Source organism: Anomaloglossus baeobatrachus, unplaced genomic scaffold, assembly GCF_048569485.1.
Source record: "Anomaloglossus baeobatrachus isolate aAnoBae1 unplaced genomic scaffold, aAnoBae1.hap1 Scaffold_133, whole genome shotgun sequence".
Classification (NCBI taxonomy): Eukaryota; Metazoa; Chordata; class Amphibia; order Anura; family Aromobatidae; genus Anomaloglossus; species Anomaloglossus baeobatrachus.
The window spans coordinates 101,245-117,715 of NW_027441903.1; the positions used below are offsets into that span (position 1 = coordinate 101,245).

The 16,471-nt window shown below is 50.0% G+C and overlaps 1 pseudogene; it reads right to left on the reverse strand.

The window, feature by feature from the left end:
- The window catches only part of LOC142260560 (germinal-center associated nuclear protein-like), an 87,937-nt pseudogene that overhangs the window by 47,743 nt on the left and 23,723 nt on the right, over nucleotides 1-16,471 (reverse strand).

Sequence of the window (16,471 nt, forward strand, 5' to 3'; positions counted from 1 at the left end):
AAAAGGTGACTCCGAGGAGAGTGCAGCCAAATCAGAGACTCTCCTGAGAGAAGTTATGGCAACTAGAAAGGCCACCTTTTGAGAAAGACGATACAAAGAAACCTCCCTAAGAGGCTCAAAGGGGGTTTCTGCAATACCGTGAGGACCAAGTTAAGGTCCCAGGGATCCAAGGGCCGCCGATAAGGCGGAATGATGTGAGACGCACCTTGCATGAAGGTGCGGATCTGAGCCAGCCGGGCGAGACGCCGCTGGAACAGCACTGATAGAGCTGAGACTTGTCCCTTGAGAGAGTTGAGGGACAGTCCTAGCTGCAGACCGGACTGTAAAAAAGACAGAAGGGTCGGCAACGAAAATGGCCAAGGAGAATGGCCGGAAGAGCGATACCAGGACAGGAAAATTTTCCAAGTCCTGTGATAGATCTTGACGGAGGAAGACTTACGGGCCCGAGTCATAGTGGAGATGACTTCAGGAGGAATACCAGAAGCCGTCAAAATCCAGGACTCAAAAGCCACGCCGTCAATTTGAGTGCCGCAGAATTTGGGCGGAAAAACGGACCTTGCGAGAGCAGGTCTGGACGGTCCGGAAGATGCCACGGCATCTCCACGGACAGTTGGAGCAGGTCCGGATACCAAGCTCGCCTGGGCCAGTCCGGTGCAATGAGGATGACTCGACGGCCCTCCATTCTGATCTTGCGCAGGACTCTGGGCAAGAGAGCTAGAGGGGGAAACACATAGGACAGACGAAACTGGGACCAGTCTTGAACCAGAGCGTCCGCGGCGAAGGCCTGAGGATCGTGGGAGCGAGCCACGTAAACCGGAACCTTGTTGTTGTGACGGGATGCCATTAGGTCCACGTCCGGAGTGCCCCACTTGCGGCAGATTGACTGAAACACTGCGGGTGCAGAGACCACTCGCCACCGTTCACGGATTGACGGCTGAGATAATCTGCCTCCCAGTTTTCTATGCCAGGGATGTGGACTGCGGATATGGTGGACTTGGAGCCCTCCGCCCATTGAAGAATGCGTTGGACCTCCAACATTGCCAGGCGGCTGAGTGTCCCGCCTTGGTGATTGATGTAGGCAACCGCTGTCGCGTTGTCTGACTGGACTCGAATGTGCCTGCCCGCCAACAGGTGGTGAAAGGCTAGGAGAGCTAGAAGCACAGCTCTGGTTTCCAGCACATTGATTGAAAGGGCTGACTCGGACAGAGTCCAAGTGCCCTGAGCTCTGTGGTGGAGATGTACCGCTCCCCAGCCGGATAGGCTGGCATCCGTGGTGAGAATCACCCAGGACGGAGCCAGGAAGGAGCGCCCTTGAGACAGGGAGAGGGGTCGAAGCCACCACTGAAGAGAGCTCCTGGTCCGTGGCGACAGAGCCAGTAACCTCTGTAAGGAGGAAGGCCGCTTGTCCCAACAGCGGAGAATGTCCAGCTGCAGAGGACGCAGATGGAACTGGGCAAAGGGAACCGCCTCCATGGAAGCCACCATTTGACCCAGCACCTGCATCAGGCGCCTGAGGGAATAACGGCGGGGCCTCAGGAGAGAGCGCACCGCTAGCCGGAGAGACTGCTGTTTGATTAAGGGCAATTTCACAAGTGCCGGCAAAGTCTGGAACTGCATCCCTAGGTACGTGAGACTCTGGGTCGGAGTCAGAGTGGATTTGGGATGATTGACAATCCACCCGAATTGGGCTAGGGTGGCGAGAGTGAGCGAAACACTCCGCTGACAGTCTGCGCTAGATGGACCCTTGACCAGAAGGTTGTCCAGATAAGGAAGCACTGCTAACCCCTGGAGGTTCAGGACCGCAATCACTGCCGCCATGACCTTGGTGAATACCCGAGGGGCCGTGGCTAACCCGAAGTGGAGAGCCACGAATTGGAAATGATCCTCTCCTATCGCAAAACGTAACCAACGCTGATGTGACACTGCGATTGGCACATGTAGATAGGCATCTCTGATGTCGATGGACGCCAGGAACTCCCCTTGGGTCATAGAGGCAATGACTGATCGCAGAGACTCCATGCGAAAATGCCGCACCCGGACAAGCTTGTTGAGAAGCTTGAGATCCAGGATGGGCCGGAAGGTACCGTCCTTTTTTGGAACTAGGAAGAGATTTGAGTAAAAACCTCTGAACCGTCCCTGAGCGGGAACTGGGACAATCACTCCGTTTGCCTGCAAGGACGCCACGGCCGGCGAGAAGGCGGCGGCCTTGGAGCAGGGGGGAGTTGAGAGAAAAAATCTGTTTGGAGGGCTGGAAGAGAATTCTATCCTGTAGCCGTGAGATATGATGTCTCTCATCCACTGATCGGAGACCTGCTTTAACCAAGCGTCGCCAAAGTGGGCGAGCCTGCCACCGACTAAGGACGTGGCTGGAGCGGGCCGAGAGTCATGAGGAAGCTGCCTTAGTGGCAGAACCTCCTGCGGTCTTCTGCGGACGCGCTTTTGGGCGCCAGTTGGATTTCTGATCCTTGGCTGAGTTAGCGGACGAGGCGGAAGGCTTAGAGGATGACCAGTTGGAGGAACGAAAGGAACGAAACCTCGATTGATTCCTACCCTGGGCAAGTTTCCTGGTCTTAGTTTGTGGCATGGAAGTACTCCTCCCGCCAGTAGCTTCTTTAATGATTTCATCCAGCTGTTCACCAAACAGCCGTGAACCAGCAAAAGGGAGCCCAGCAAGAAACTTCTTGGACGAAGCATCTGCCTTCCACTCTCGAAGCCACAAAATCCTGCGGATAACAAGAGAATTAGCTGAAGCCACCGCAGTGCGGTGAGCAGCCTCTAGCATGGCAGACATGGCATAAGATGAAAAGGCTGAAGCCTGAGCAGTTAAGGTAACCATCTCAGGCATAGATTCCCTGGTGAGGGAATGCATCTCCTCTAGAGAAGCAGAGATGGCTTTGAGAGCCCACACTGCTGCAAAAATCGGGGAAAACACGGCCCCCGCAGCTTCGTACACAGATTTGGCCAGAAGGTCAATCTGACGGTCAGTGGAATCCTTAAGTGAGGTGCCGTCAGCCACCGACACAACGGTCCGGGCTGATAGCCTAGACACCGGAGGGTCTACCTTTGGGGAGTGAGACCACTCCTTGACCACCTCAGGTGGAAATGGAAACCGGTCATGAGAACCACGCTTTGGAAAGCGTTTGTCAGGGCAGGCCCTGGGTTTGGTCACAGCGGTCTGAAAACTGGAGTGGTTAAAGAACACACTCTTCACTCTCTTAGGCGAGGTAAACTGATGTTTTTCTGCCAAAGAGAGTTGCTCCTCTGATACTGGCGGATTGAGATCCAGCACAGAATTAATAGAAGCAATCAAATCACTAAGATCTGAGTCACCCTCAGAGAAATCGATGGGATACATAGCCTCCGAGCCCCCAGTGAGAGCATCCTCCTCATCTTGAGAGTCAGCTCTTGAGACAGAGCCGTGGGATGGGGAGGGGGAGGAAACCCTGCGCCTTCTCTTAGAAGGACAAGGTCTGGGATCAGATGATGAATCCTCCGTGAGCTCTGATGGACGGAGGTCAGAGGATAGGAGTCCTCTGTCAAGAGTATTAGAGGCACCCTGAGAGGGGGCCTGATGCATATTCATCAAAGTCCTGGACAAAAGTCCCATGGACTCAGCAAATGACTGGGATATGGACCTAGAAAAGGACTCTACCCAGGCCGGGGGTTCAATCACAGGTGCAGCAGCAGCCTGAGAGACCACAGGGGGTGAGACTCCAGGCTGTGGCACCAAGTTAGAGCAACCATCACAGTGTCGATAAATGCTCGGCTCAGGCAGCAGGAGCTTACATGCAGTGCATGCAGAATAAAGCTTCGGAGCCTTGCTCCTTGTGTGAGACATGCTGCTGGAGTGGGGGCTTTGCAGAGAATGAACTCCAGGGAGAATATACAGAGGTCCACAACCGGAGACCGGCTGTGGCTTACAAGACCGCTGAGCGCGGTGTTGTGTGCCCTCCAGATCCCGAAACCCGGTCCCCCAGAGCGCAGCACCTCAGCAGAGATGCAGAATGCAGGATGTCCCAGAGCAGAGTGAACTCTGCCTGAGAAATGGAGGGGGCGGGACTAGGGGCGTTCCTATAAAAGAGCGGGAACTGGAGGGCTATAGAGACCTGCCGGGAAGGAGGGACGCCCCAGCAGTGGGGAGTGTTCCTCCCCTGTGTAGAACGGCCGCCGGGAGGAGCCGAACCTGTCCCTCTGCATGAGTGACATGCGAGGGCAGGAAAACTAAACTAGGCCTCCGGCGAAGCCGGGGCCTAAATTTAAGCGGCGAGGCCGACAAGCAGGCACCATCGGCGCGGTTCTCAGGCAAAAGCTGGAGAACCCGCCGGAAAAGTTAAAAACAATCACATACAGCATACTCTCCCCTTACAATAAAGAACCGGGACCCCCAACATAAACGTCTCAGGTACTTAGCTGCTGAGACGCAGGGCCATGTCCCTGGGGATGAGTGGTTCGGTCCAACAGAATCCTCAAGGGGCTGTGGATGGAGACCTGACTCCTGCCAGGCATGGAGACCGTGCTGGCTCCCACTTCAAGCCAGAGCCCAGAAGGGATGGTGAAGGAGCGCGGCATGTAAGGCTTCAGCCTTGTAAATCAACCTTAACAACACCGCCGACACAGTGGGGTGAGAAGGGACATGCCGGGAGTCCAGACATGGACCCGCTTTTCTTCAAACTCTTTCCAAAAGTCAAACAATCAGATGAGAATGCATGTGTGGATGTATGACCTCCTGAACACAAAGCGATAAACTGGCTAGGACTGGCTACCAGGGGGTGTATAAGCTCAGAGGGAGGAGCTACACTTTTAAGTGTAGTACTTTGTGTGTCCTCCGGAGGCAGAAGCTAAACACCCATGGTCTGGGTCTCCCAAAGGAACGATAAAGAAAGGGAGAGACGTCATTTTCCAGAAAATCGTTTTTTCTGGGTGAGCTCTCTGCTTGACCAGAATGGCGGTAAAGTTAGAATTATTAGAAAAATATCTTGGGACTCACTTAGGATTTTTAAGCAAACTGTTTTTGAAACCGCCGCAGGCGTATCTTCTTCTACCGATAGAGTCTGGTGAACATCCGAGACTAAACTGTCAACCATCTCCCGGATATCGGATGCCTGCTCCGCGTCCAGGTCCAAGTCGGAGTTCGACTCTGGAGACATATCATTGTAGGCAGACTCTGACGCAGAATCGGACTCGGGAGTCATCGTGTGATGTGGATGGGCTGCATGTGTAGACCCGTTTAGAGGATTTCTTCTGGATCCTGGTGGGGACCCTATCCTGAGCCTGGGGTGCAGGGTCGTTCTGGTCCTCCGAGGTAGCCTGAGGAGCAGGGTCGTCCTGGTTCCCCGAGGGAGGTTGGAGAGCTGGTAGGTGCTGTAAGAACGAAACCAGGGACTGGGAGACTTTGGTTAGGTCAGCTACCGATTGTGAGAGAAAGGAAGCCCACTTGTGGGGGACGCAAGAGTCCTCATCCACGGGGGAATCCTGGGATGTCACCACGACTGGGGCATCGCAGTCCTGACACAGGTGGGGGGATGGGGGATTCTGATTGCAGGACGTGCAACCTAAGTAACGCACTATAAGGGGAGTGTGGGTCTCCCGGGCTTTTGAATTAGACATAATGCAAAGCGATGCAGTAATCTGCTAGCTCTCTTTAACTTCTATGGAAGTTATAGAGTCTCCTAGTGCGGACAAGGGCTACCCTTCAGTATTATTCCAGTAAATAGTTCGAACCCGCAGCACCAAGCCTCCTGAGCAAGTAGAGCTTACCCAGTCCAGACCCTGAAGCAGAAAGCTGCTGGCTGTGTCCCCCGGGCAGAATGTCGCTTCCCCTAGGATGGCGCTACTGTCGTGGGCGTATCAGCAGCCTGAGGGTTTCAGAGCCGGAAAACAGCCTGTGCTGATATCCTCCTGCAGAGCTGTGAGGAGCAGATAGAGCCCTCACCTTTGTGGGGGCGGGATATCTGCCTGTATGCACGAGGCTCCCAGCGTTATGCAGAGATGGAGCGGCCCCCACCTTGCGGGGGCGGGGCTTCATACAGAGCAGCTGAAGCAGAGAGACCCTCTCCCCGCCGCTCCAAGCTGAACAGGACTTGCCTGGAGATGATGTTCCCTACCTTCGTCCAGAGCATCCGTTGGAAGCCGCGCCAGCTGGGTAAGAACCTGGAGGTACGCAGACTTCAGCTCAGCTGCATCGCATCATGCAGCAAATAGGCAGACGGCAGGCTTGATCCGGGTCTTGGAACTGCCGAATGTCGCCACTCTCGGTGCCGCTTGTCTAGAATCGTGACAAGGGGGAGCCTGGGAGGACGTAAATATGGGGGGCTCTGAGCACCAGGGTGACGCAGAGAGTCATCGTCCGGTAATTTAGGAAGAGGGGAGACCTGGCGGCGGAGCCACCCTGTGACCCTCTTTAGTGGGAGAGCAGGAGTGTGGCACACCCTGTCGCCCATCTGTGAGAATAGAACAGAAAAGAGGTTAGTGGGCTAAAAAACGCGCCCGAACTGGGAAAAAAACGTAAAAGTCAAAAGGGCCTGAAAAGAGGCCCATGTCCACCTCCTAGGACACTAAGCAAAAAACTGGCTTACTTCCTGGTCAGTCACAGGGTATATACTGCGGAGGAGGAGCTAACTTTTTTTCTTAAGTTTGCCTAGTGTCAACCTCCTGGTATCAGCAGCATATACCCATGGTCCTGTGTCCCCCAATAAGGTGAGAGAGAAATAAGGGTTGCATCCTGATTGTAAAAGACAACCAATCAGACTTTTAAGGCATTTTTATACTCTATTTAGAATGTATTTGACAATATCATCTAGTAAACAAAATGTGCTAATGTTCCTTTGCGTGCTCCTGAGAGATACCCTATAAAGCATTAAGGAGAAGAAATAGATATACCCAAGTGCAGCTGAGATGTATTCTGACACACTTTGGATGACAGGAGCACTCAATTCTTTCATGGCATCCTCCAAAACATCGTCCAGGACATAAGCCACATCCTGCATAAAACAAAAGAATCTCTGTTTAGGTGTATAAGCACATAGTCAAAATGAATATTTATTGGTTCCAAGCAAATGGAGCTGCACACGGATGCAGTAATGTCGGTAATTGGTGGTTGCGAAAGGCCCAAGAAATCTCAGATTTGTGTGAATGTGGTGTTAAATAAATATTTGGAGCCATCAAATTTCTTTTGAAAGAAGGGTTGCCTATACAAGACCACATTTTTCTGACTTCCTAATCCGCCATGTTACAAATGTGAAATTATCTTAACACCAGTATAGGATGGTATTTTGCAGTACCTCTTCACTGAATTTTGGCTTGGGAGGAGATGGTGGTGGCTCAGGGGGCAGGATGGGCTGAAACACAGCTTGAGCAGGCACAGAACTGGACTCCTTGGCATCAGGCATTGGAAGTACAGCAGGACGTTTCGTTTCTTCAAGAGCAGGTTTTTCTGTTGATATACAAGCAAGTTAATGAAGATCGAAACTAAAATCAGGAGTCACGGAAAATCTACATATAAAAATCCAATTAATTTGTATGTTATTAGATGTGCCATAAAGTCCCTTTCTAGAGGAGACTGCACCAATAGGCACTACCACTAGGAGGTCAACACTAGGTAGAAAAAAGCTTTGGCCTTTGCCTGGAGGGCTATGCCCTCTCCTCAGGCACAAGGCAGCCAAAAGCAATAAGAAATGAAAGAAAAAAAATAAACAAATCTAAACAACCAGGAACCAGAACTCAGGAAAGAGAACAATGCCCATAGGCAACTAGAACGGACAATGGAAAAGTGGAAATAAAAATAGTGTGGGATCTGTGTCCTGCAATGTAAGTAACAAGAAAATCATTTACAAAAACTGGATTTTCTCGCTAATAGCACTGGAGGATACCGCACCATGGGGCATCATAGATCAAATGTCCCAGAAAGTGAGTATTACCAAAAAACTTGACCGTGCAGATCACCAAGGGCATGGTGGCTCGCAACACTGGGTGATCACTAACACTTAGGGAACCTGTCATCAGAAATTTAGCTTGAAACCTAAAAGCTTCCCCCTCTGCAGCTCCTGGGCTGCATTCTAGCAAGGTTCCTGTTGTTTATGTGCCCCCTTTCTGACCAAAATAAAGACTTTATAAAGTGGTACCTTTTTGTATTCAAATCGTGATAATGGTACACGGGGGAGGGCTCTCTGGTGGCCATTAGTCTGCCTCAAAGTCGCTTTAGGCCGTCCTCATCGCTCCATTCCATACTTCAGGACGCCGCCCACTGCGCCCGAGGTGCCGCGCATGCGAGGACCGCTGGTGACGTGTGCGCAGGCACGAGGTTATGGGCGGCGCTGTGATTGCATTGCAAGTGCCCACCCATTATCTCGTGGCCACGCTCTCCCCTCTGCCTCCAGCGTTCTGCGCAAGCGCTGGCCAGATGACCCGACGTTGGAAAGTTCTGCGCAGAACGCTGGAGGCAGAGGGGAAAGGGCGGGCACCCTGAAGTATGGAATGGAGCGATGGGGACGGCCTAAACCGACAGGAGGCAGACTAACGGCCACCAGAGAGCCCGCCCCCGTGTACCATTATCAAGATTTGAATACAAAAAGGTACCACTTTATAAAGTCTTTATTTTGGTCAGAAAGGGGGCACATAAACAACAGGAACATTGCAAGAATGCAGCCCAGGAGCTGCAGAGGGGGAAACTTTTAGGTTTCAAGCTAAATTTCTGATGACAGGTTCCCTTTAAGCAATAGAATGAACAAGTGTGAGAGCTAAAAAAAAATATAATAAAGGGAGCTCCCAGTTCCGGGAGACCGAGAGGTGTGATGGGAGAACAATGCTCCACAAACGGAGAGACTATTTTTGGAGGTTAGCCCCTATCAATGATAAAAAGACTAGCCTTGAAGCAAAGCTGGGTAAATCAACAATGGAGATCTCTGGAAAATAGGACAAGTCTAAAGGTACCGTCACACTAAGCAACTTACCAGCGATCCCAACAACGATAGGGATCGCTGGTAAGTTGCTAGGAGGTTGCTGGTGAGATGTCACACTGCGACGCTCCAGCGATCCCACCAGCAACCTGACCTGGCAGGGATCGCTGGAGCGTGGCTACACGAGTTGCTGGTGAGCTCACCAGTGACCAGCCCCCAGCGCCGCGTGGAAGATGCTGCGCTTGGTAACTAAGGTAAATATCGGGTAACCAACCCGATATTTACCTTGGTTACCACCGCACGGAGCTACACGTGCAGAGAGCAGGGAGCAGCGCACACTGAGCGCTGGCTCCCTGCTCTCCTAGTTACAGCACACATCGGGTTAATTACCCGATGTGTGCTGCAGCTACAGGTGCACAGAGCAGGGAGCAGCGCACAATGCTTAGCGCTGGCTCCCTGCTCTCCTAGTTACAGCACACATGGGGTTAATTACCCGATGTGTGCTGCATCTAAATGTGCACAGAGCAGGGAGCAGCACACAATGCTTAGTGCTGGCTCCCTGCTCTCCTAGTTACAGCACACATGGGGTTAATTACCCGATGTGTGCTGCATCTAAATGTGCACAGAGCAGGGAGCAGCACACAATGCTTAGTGCTGGCTCCCTGCTCTCCTAGTTACAGCACACATGGGGTTAATTACCCGATGTGTGCTGCAGCTAAATGTGCACAGAGCAGGAGCCGGCACTGACAGTGAGAGCGGTGGAGGCTGGTATCGAAGGTAAATATCGGGTAACCAAGGACAGGGCTTCTTGGTTACCCGATGTTTACTGTGGTTACCAGCCTCCGCAGAAGCCGGCTCCTGCTCCTGCACATTTAGTTGTTGCTGTCTCGCTGTCACACACAGCGATCTGTGCTTCACAGCGGGACAGCAACAACTAAAAAATGGCCCAGGACATTCAGCAACAACCAACGACCTCACAGCAGGGGCCAGGTTGTTGCTGGATGTCACACACAGCGACATCGCTAGCAACATCACAAAAGTTGTTCGTTACCAGCGATGTTGCTAGCGATGTTGCTTAGTGTGACGGGGCCTTAACATCCAGATTAATTCACAAAGGTGGATTGATGGGAGCAAAGATCATGAGGGTTCACCAAGAGAAGAGGAAAGTCTCCTAGTCATTCTCTGAGTATTGCCAAGAGCTAAAGTTAGAGTTTGCATTAGAAGTGGTAATTTGAAAAAAGCAGTTCCCATGAAAGAGACACGATGTAGAGTCTCACCTACTGGCTTAAATGAGACGGCGAGCTTCAAGCCCCATTTATAAATATGAAAAAATTTGTAATCCTTTTTAATCTACTTTTTCATTTATATAATTTAATCCTGTGTGCACCACAATATGTTTATATTTGCAACATAGTAGTCTAATTTTTGTTCCATCTAATTCTAGCTCCTATGATTTGCATGAAGCAGCACTTTAAAATCTTCATTTGCTGATATACCTGATCAGTATGGCTGAATATTATATCCATATTACATCTAAAGGCCCCGTTACACGCAACGACATTACTAACGAGAGGTCGTTGGGGTCACGGAATTCGTGACGCGCATCCAGACTCGTTAGCGACGTTGTTGTGTGTGACACATACGAGTGACCGCTAACGATGCAAAATACTTACCAAATCGTTGATTGTTGACACATCGTCCATTTCCCAAATATCGTTGCTGGTGCTGGACGCAGGTTGTTCGTCGTTCCTGAGGCAGCACACATCGCTACGTGTGACACCCCAGGAACGACGAACACCACCGTACCTGCGTCCTCCGGCAATGAGGTGGGCGTGACTTTCATGCGGCTGCTCTCCGCCCTTCCGCTTCGATTGGACGCCTGCCGTGAGACGTCGCTGTGACGCCGCACGAACCGCCCCCTTAGAAAAGGGGCTGTTCGCCGGCCACAGCAACGTCGCTAGGAAGGTAAGTATGTGTGACGGGTACTAGCGATTTTGTATGCCACGGGAAGCGATTTGCCAGTGACGCACAAACGACGGGGGCGGGTGCTTTCACGAGTGACATCGCTAGCGATGTCGCTGTGTGTAAAGACCCCTTAAGGCATTGACATCTGATACAAGAAAAGAAGATGAGGGAAAAGAACCCACTGATTTACTATATCATAATGTCTTTAAAATTCTATCGAGTGATGTATTTATATATTTCCTTGTGTCTTCATTATATCTATACATTCTATTTACTATTGTGATTTTTACGGTTTCCATACAGTCATTTGGATATGCTGTATATATTTTGAACAGGTGGTGGCACATATTGGGCATGCGCAGTAGTGCCGTAATTGAAAAGTGCCCCTAAGCTCGTCTTGGCTGGATACATGTGACCGTGTGGTCATATGAGTGGAGACACACACATGTTCCTTCGTTGCCCAGGTCCCTGATGATGCCGGGATGCGGGTCTTCCATCATGTCGTGTCATCATAACGATGTTGTGCCCACACACCACCTGACCTATCGCGACTGACACACCGCATTTTATGCTAACATGCCCCTTTCGGCCATCTTTTTCTAATACATCTCTAGTTGCTCTATACTCTATAGAACCTGCATTGTGTACCAGGTGTAATGCTCACATGCACCTTAGTAATTATTTTACAGGAGATATATATATATAACACTTACTCTATACACTTATCTCCTGATGAAACTAGTATAGCGGTGAACCGCACATTGGGTTCATCTGTGCCTATCTGCATGTCACAAGGTATTTATAGGAGGCTGTACATATGGATCCTTACAACACATCATAAAATACTAATCATGTATAATCTATGCAGTATTTTTTTGACAAAAATCCTATACCTATTAAGCAGAGCTGTCATTCCATGTCTTATTCTCTGTGCATGTTGTTTTCCTAACACACTAATTGTTATTGTAGTTCTTTTACAATCATATGCGCACTGATCATTCTCCGCTAATTCATATATTATGGACATTGGCAGATAGACCTTTGTTTACCGTGTCATTGTTGCTGCACCTATTTTGGGTACTGTGCTCCTCCTCACCTATAATATTTGATAGTATGACAATCATGATCTGTACTTAACTATATAGTTCCTATTTTTCTAATCTAATTAGCAACTACAGAAAAAATAAAATCTACTGTGGTTCTCGGTTATATCGATAAGTTTGCATATTTGTGGTTTTGAGAAAATAGTAATTTAAATATTTCAGTAATTAGTTTTTATTTTAGGTTTTTAACTTGGTTATAAGAAGAAAAAAAAAGAAAACACTTTCCCGGTGGCATCCTTTTTACTTACCTGTTGGTATTGCAGGTTCATAACTGCTGATACTTCCAGTATATTTATTCTGGGCATCAAAGCTGCAAACCGGCATATGCAAAAAAAACTGTGGGAGTGGAGCTCCATTCACAATTTCCCCTATAGACATTTGTCGCTTAGAACTGATATAGGAGCTCCTCTTTGGCTGCAAAGGAACCAAAGGCTCAACAAATGCAGCACGATTCAGCTCTACAAAACTTTCAAGAAAAAAAGAAAACAAACATTAATTATCAAAGACAATTAAGACTGTATATTCCAGAGATTTCCAATCTTAAGACACACTTACCCTTCACTAACACTTAAGCCATAGGATGCAAGAAAATCTATAGCTTCCTCAGTATCATGGAAAGAGAGGAGACGAACCATGTTTTCTAGAGGAAATAGTGTGGGTCTCTGATAACTGGCTGTGTACGCTACATTCAAGGCACGCAATGCATCTCTTCGTATCTGGGAGAGACACAGATAAAGCATTAAATTGCACCCAGAAACAAATTAAAAAGTTTAAGCTTTGACCAGAGTAATCTATTACCTGGGGGAAATAACAATGTAATATGCAGCTGTTAAGGTAAGATGCAGAACGGACAAGCTTGAAGAATCGGACAAAGTTAGTGCTATTTAGCGCTGCGAACACTTGGACGGCATACTTCACTTCTTCTGCGTTGCGAACAGACTCTGGAAACTGTTGCACTTCTCTGAAGAAAAAAGAAAAAATGTATTCAATTTAGGCAATTTCAAAAAGAAGATTTTTGTGTACTCACCGTAAAATATTTTTCTCTGAACCTTCATTGGGGGACACAGGACCATGGGTGTATGCTGCTGTTGCCAGGAGGTTGACACTAGACACCATGCAAACTAATAAGAAAAAAAAGTTAGCTCCTCCTCCGCAGTGTACACCCTGTGACTGACCAGGAACCAAGCCAGTTTAGTGCATAAGCAGTAGGAGAAGCTGTAGCTATAGTTATTCAAGAAATAAGAAATTACCATTCCAAAACAAGGCAAGTGCTGTGTTCCCCAATGAAGGCTCAGAGAAAAAGATTTTACGGTGAGTACACAAAAATCTTCCTTCCTTTCTCTCTTGACTTATTGAGAGACACAGGACCATGGGACTTCACAAAGCAGTCCCTGGGAGGGAAAAAACCCTTAACAACTGGTAAAGTCAGAACAACAGACTGACCGTTAACTATAAAAGGTAGTAAAGAACTGAGACGATTCCTTCCAAGTCAGAGGTGAGTCACCGCCGCTTGCAGAACCTGTCTTCCCCAGGGCAGCATCCGCAGAGGCCTGCGTATGCACCCTGTAGAACCTGGTAAACGTGTGGACGCTGGACCAGGTAGCGGCTTTGGAAAGTTGAACAGCCGAGGCTTGATGGCGAAAAGCCAAGGAAGCTCCCACCACTCGGGTGGAATGAGCCTTCACCCTTCCCGGGAGGTTGGCGCCCCTGACCCTGTAGGCCTCTTGGATAGCTGATCTAATCCAAAGGCCAATTGTGGATTTTGAGGCTGAGGCACCTTTCCTCTGCCCCTCCACTGAGGACAAAGAGTGTCTGATTTGCAAAACAGCGCAGTCCGAGAAACAAATCCTCAGAGCCCTGACAAGATCCAAGTTATGCAGAGCCTTTTCAAATGAATGGACCAGAGCCGGACAGAATGAGGGCAGGGCGATTTCTTCATTAAGGTGAAAGGGAGAAACTACCTTTGAGAGGAAAACAGTGAAGGCTGGAGTACTAGCTTGTCCTGGTGGGAAACCAGGTAGGGAGCCTGATGTGACAGGGCTCCCAATTCCGAAACTCGCCTGACAGACGTGATAGCCATTAGAAACACAACTTTCCAGGAGAGTAATAGGAGAGAGATTTCGAGCAGAGGTTCAAAAGGCGATTGCTGGAGGATCCCTAAAACCAAATTAAGGTCCCACGGATGCAGAGGCTGATGATCGGGAGGAACTAGATGGGCTACACCCCCTTTAAGTTGTAAGCGGCGACTTTCCACTTTGTTCACACCATGAAAGAAAAGATCTTCAGGTTCTATGATAAATGCGAGCCGAGGAGAGCTTTCTGAGATTTATCATAGTGGAAAAGACCTTGGGGGAGTAGACCAGCTCTGGCTAGAATCCAGGATTCAAGAGCCACGTCGTCTAACGCAGCCTTGCGGAGTTCTGGTGGCAAATCGGCTCCTGTGACAGAAGATCTGGGCAGTCAGGAAGCCGTCAGAGTGTCGCCTGGTAATTGGACGAGCTCCGAGTACAAGGCCCTCCTGGGCCAATCTGGTGCCACCAATATCACAGAGACTCCCTCCGCCTTGACCTTCTTGATCACCCTCGGAATGAGGGGAAGCGGAGGGAATATGTAAGGGAGACGAAACTGCGACCACGGCAGGACCAGGGCGTCGGAGTGCATTGCGTGTGGGTTGCGAGATCGGGCTAGGAAGGGGAGGACCTTGGTGTTTTGGCGAGATGCCATGAGGTCCACGTCTGAAGGACCCCACCTGTGACAGATCTGTTGGAACACCTCGTCGTGGAGGGACCACTCTTCCGCTGCTAGACCTTGTCAGCTTAGGAAGTCCGCGGCCCAGTTCTCTACTCCTGGGATGTGAACCGTGGAGATGGCAGAGGCATGAGTCTCTGCCCAACGAAGGATCTTTTGAATTCTTCATCGCTGCTAAGCTGCGGGTCCCTCCTTGATAACTTATGTATGCTACAGCAGTGGCATTGTCGGATTGAATCCGAACAGGGAGACCCGAGAGGAACCCTGAAGGGCCAGAAGGATGGTCCTTGACTGTAAAATGTTGATCGGTAGGGTGCGTTCCAGGAGAGACCAGCGACCCTGAACCGTGTGATGATGGAATATAGCTCCCCAATCTATCAGGCTGGCCTCTGTCGTGACTACTTGCCAGTGAATCGGGAGGAAGTATCTCCCTTGGGAGAGCGAAGAGTGATGGTCCCACCAGAGTAGGGGGTGAATCAGCCTCTGGGAAAGAATAACAGGTCGGTCTAGGGAAGCCAGTTTCCTGTCCCACGCTGAAGGGAGAACCAGCTGAAGAGGACGAAGGTGAAACTGAGCGAACGGGATGGCTTCCATCTCCGCCACCATCTTCCCCAAAGTTCTCATCCAGAACTGCAGAGGTAGCCTGCGATTGCGCCGGAGGAACTGAATGCCCTGCCTCAGAGAGGTCCGTTTCTCTACTGGTAGAAACACCCAAGCTCGAGAAGTGTCTAGGACCATGTCCAAAAAGACGAGACGTTGAGATGGGACTAAAGACTACTTTTGGCGGTTGACGAGCCAGCCCAACCTCGAGAGAGTGTCCAAGCAGATTTGCACACTCTCTGAGAAGGCAGGAAATGACTGTTTGTTTATGAGGAGGTCATCCAGATACGGGATGACTACAATGCCTCTGGGGCGAAGCACGGTCATGACAGCGAACAAGTAGGTGTCTTGTATATCAATGGAGGCCAGGAATTCTCCCGGTTCCATGGACACAATCACAGACCTTAGTGACTCCATGTGAAAGAGTCGAGTCCACACTGCCCTGTTTACCCTCCTCTTGAGACTTAAAATAGGACAGGCTGAGCTGTTCTATTTGGGGAACCAGGAAAAGGTTCGGGTAAAAGCCTGTGTAAAGTTGTTTGGTGGGAACTGGTATGATGACGCCTGCATCGCGAAGTGCTGCGATTGCCTGAGACAAGGCTCGATTTTGGGCCATGAATTTGGGAATGCATGATTGCAGGAAACGTCTCAGAGAAAGGTGAACTCGATTTTGTAACCGGTGGATACCAGTTCTCGCACCCAGGCGTCGTCTATGTAGGAAAGCCAGGCGTCCTGAAACAGGGAAATCTCTTGCGAGGTGTGCGCTTTGGGCGCTGTTGTGGAAGAGAGGTGCTCTTACCCCCTGTTGCACCATGCATGATCCTATCGAGTGTTTTGCCGAAAAGGCGAAACCATGAAAGGGTAATCCCGTCATGCACTCCACCCTTTTAGCCAGGGAGTCCGACGAATCACCACTGAGTTGCTGGCCACCGTGGCGGCATAATTTGCCGAGTCTAGGGTAGCGTATATAAAGGTATTTGGCGGCCATGGATATTTGGTCAATTAGCTCAATCAACTCGGAAGGCAAACCTTCTGCATGGAGGCCTCTCTGTAAACTTTTGCTCCAGACCGCAAGAGCTTTAGTAGCCCCCACTGAGGCAAATGAGGGACAGAGGGAGGAACCTGCCGCCTTAATAGACCGAGCCAGAGCCTCAACGGTGA